This window comes from Gavialis gangeticus, unplaced genomic scaffold (assembly GCF_001723915.1).
Source record: "Gavialis gangeticus isolate Ggan-Ray unplaced genomic scaffold, GavGan_comp1, whole genome shotgun sequence".
Classification (NCBI taxonomy): domain Eukaryota; kingdom Metazoa; phylum Chordata; order Crocodylia; family Gavialidae; genus Gavialis; species Gavialis gangeticus.
The window spans coordinates 17,001,732-17,005,161 of record NW_017729014.1 but is presented as its reverse complement, the minus strand read 5'-3'; the positions used below and the strand labels follow the sequence as shown (position 1 = coordinate 17,005,161).

Genomic DNA, 3,430 nt, shown 5'->3' with positions numbered 1-3,430 from the left:
ATGTTTTTTTTTTAAAAAAAAAAAAAAAAAAAAAAAAAAAACAACAAAAAACCAAAAAGAAGTTGACAGTTTACATTTTTAATAGCAATGTGACTATTTCTGAATGGCAGCAGTATATATTACATGAAGTGTGAGAGGGTTAAATAGGACAGCCTCAACTCTTTATAAACTTTTGCCCTCTGGATATGTACTCATTGGCTGCTGTACAAGACTCGAGCTGTATTACACGCCTTAACGATATGGTTCAACTGTCGGTCAGGCTCGGGGCCTGGCAACGGGCCAGACCGCAATCAATGGGACACAAACCTCCCCCTTTCAGATCATCACGAAGGCTCATATTATCTCCTTTTTGTCGTGCTGGTTAAATTTATGGAGCAGAACCCCGAAGCTGCATTCCTTGGCCTGGGCCGGCCCACGCGGGCCTCCCTTTGTTTGGTACTGTAAGCGAGGCGTGCTTTGGAGGATTGCAGGGTTGTTAGTTCAGGCACTGACTGTTTGCTCATGACTGAAATGAAAAGAGTTCAGTGGAAGGGCAAAAGGACAGCACAAGTGTAAAACCCTATCCCAGCAGGCCCTGGGCTCCCATATACAGACTCTGGACCAGTACTGAACATAAAAAAGCCCCAAACTTGCCGTTAATGACAAAAGGAAAATTCTCTGTCCGGTAACTGAGGAACGGGCTAACCAGTAATTTAGCGTCATGCCTTGCCAAACTGCCATTTACCTTTAACCAAATCTGCATTATTGAACACAGATGGATGTGAACGAATGCAGCATAGCGTGCTAATTAGGAGGAATATTCTTTAAAACGTGGCTCTGCTTTTTACAACCGAACAGAAAATCTCTGCAGTGCAAACGCTGTCACCTGGCCAACAGCATATTTTAATGGGCCTAAAAATGACCGATTTAAAATTGTGGAGGATCTCCAGGAACAATGATGTGGTGGTCTTTATTCTTCACTTTGCAGAAAACAGTACTTGTAACATAATAGTACTTGATGTGCCTGTCTAAGGAGGAGATACTTGGGAAGCTGTTTCAAAAGGCAGGACCGTAGGCTCTCTTTGCCTGCACCTACCCCGTTCATCCCAACTCCACAATGAGGACAAAAGTCTCATTAAGATTCATTTTTTAAATTAAGTTTGAAAGTTTAGTTCAATGGACTCCAGGCTAGCACTGCATTTTACTTCAAGGAAGATGCAGCTAAAAAGCCCCTGCCAGTTCTTATATATGCTGAAAACAGACAGCTGAAAGAACCAGCCAATTCCCAACAGCCATAAAATCCTTTGTTGTTACTTATACTACACTAGAGGCCAAAAGCTGCTAGAGAGATTTGGGTCCAAATGTGCTAGGTGTTGAATAAACCCAAATAGTTTCCCATCCTATCCCATCCCATAAGCTTCCATGTCTTCTTTAAGCTCCAAAGCACCCTTTCCCATTCTCTTCCCTATAAATACTCCATCTTCCTCCTGAGGCTTTTCACCCGCACCCCCGCAGTGACACACACTGGTTCCCCTCTGTTGCCTTATGTCCCCTTTCAATGCATTCACTTGTTCAGGCTCCCCTGCACTGCCTTCACTTCCTTCTGTGCCCTCTCATTTCCATTTCACCTGCCATGCGTTGTCCCATCTTGTCTTCTTCAAAAGTTCCTCACTCCAAAACCATGGAGCACTGCTCCGCGATCACATAAAAAGGGGGCAAGTCTTCCACTCCTCCAAATGCGCTGTCATTCTACATATTGCTCCCCCTTGCTCCATGTTACGCCACATTTCTGCTTTATTACATTTCAAACAAAGCTCTTGCTTCCACATGTGCTTCGTGTCAAATAGTGATCCTGTTGTATTAGGAAAGTTGATAGCGAGGTAGGAAAAATACAGCCCACAGCTCTGGCTCCAGCCACCGCATGGTGCCAGGTGGGCAGGGCTGTTTCCACCCCGCTAGGTGAGTGGGTGAGACTGCTTCCACCCAGCTGCAGACCCGGGTGGATGCCCCAATTGCCACCTGGAACCTGTCGGCTGAGTCCATGGTTGATGCCGGTGCCTGCCTGGGGCTCCTTCCACCATGCTGTGGACGGGGCTGGCTCCAGGGAGGGGAAGGGAGAGGGAGCAGGAGGAAACCAGAACTCATTGTGTGTCCCTCCAGCCAAAATAAATTTGCCCATCCCCGTTTTATACCCATCGATAGCACTGGCATTTTAAGCCTCACAGCAACTCGGCCCTCTTTCTGCCAGCGAAGAAAAACCCAGGAAGAGAACCAAGGAGAGACATCGGGAATTTCTAGGCTAAGGGATCTTGGAGAGATGTTCAACTGAAGAAAGGTCAGAATTTTTTTTCTCATTGTTTTGCAACCCTCATCAGAAAAAAAGGTCTGCTTGAAGATGACACATGGCACTGGGAAGTTCCCGTATTATTTATTCAGTATGATTTTTCTGATCAACAGGACAGATAAAGAAAAACCCCACCCTTTAAAGTATTTCAAATTTTATGCTAAAAACAAAAAGCAAAGCCCAACACTTCGTGGCCAAGTATGCTACAAATAAAATCAGGTTATTAAAATACATGCCACTAAATTCTATGGACAGTGGATCCTGTTTTTAAACTTTCAACATTCACTACACAGGAAGGCTAAAATGTCAGCACAGTGTTTCAACATATTTGGTGGGGGATAAGAGTGCATGGTTTTGTACAAGTGCTAACAAACGTCTTCTCATCACAGAGCAGGGAGGGGGGGAAAAAAGAAAAAGCATGCTTGGATACTCTCAGATGCTTTTGCAAGTAAAAGCTTTCTTGTTGCTGGACCAAAAGAAACTTTCTGATAAAAGAACATCAAGTAAAGGGTGTTGAGAATCTTTTATGATGCTGAGGAGCAAAACAACTCAGACTGGAAATGAATGGAAAGAAGAGTGAAAGACGTTGTTCCAAATGCACAGACCAAAGGACGCATGTAGAAAACCAACCCGAAAGTCTAAAACAAATAAAAATATTACTATCTCTTTCCATGACTAACATGGAAACGTGTTGCTGTTTATGCTTGTTTGCCTGCGTCTCTCCCTCTCTGTTTCCCACAAATGGGCACCCTCTTACTTATTTCTCAACATGGCCTATAATTTCTAGATCTGCTACACATAATTTAAAATTACCTGCATATTGTGTTTAACCTTTTCTTGTCTTTGATCATTATAAGAGAGGACTAGCAGAGCTAACTTCCAAGAAAGTTACCCTAGATCTACTGCACCAGACTCAAACCCTTTGGCACAGAAACAATATATTTCTGGACACTAGGTAATAAAACCACTGCATTGGCAAGTGGTGGATAGCTTTTGTGCTATTTTATTTATAAATAAAATGTATTTTTATTGCATTTACATCAGTTTAATCTTTTTACCTATTTTAATAAAATGAAAACACTAAAAGCATGGCCAAAAGTTATAACC

General features: G+C 42.9%; 1 protein-coding gene across 5 annotated transcripts in view; it reads right to left on the bottom strand.

The window, feature by feature from the left end:
- VPS13D (vacuolar protein sorting 13 homolog D) overlaps nt 1–3,430 on the bottom strand; it is a 209,533-nt gene that overhangs the window by 29,047 nt on the left and 177,056 nt on the right. The gene's annotated exons all lie outside the window — the stretch shown is intronic.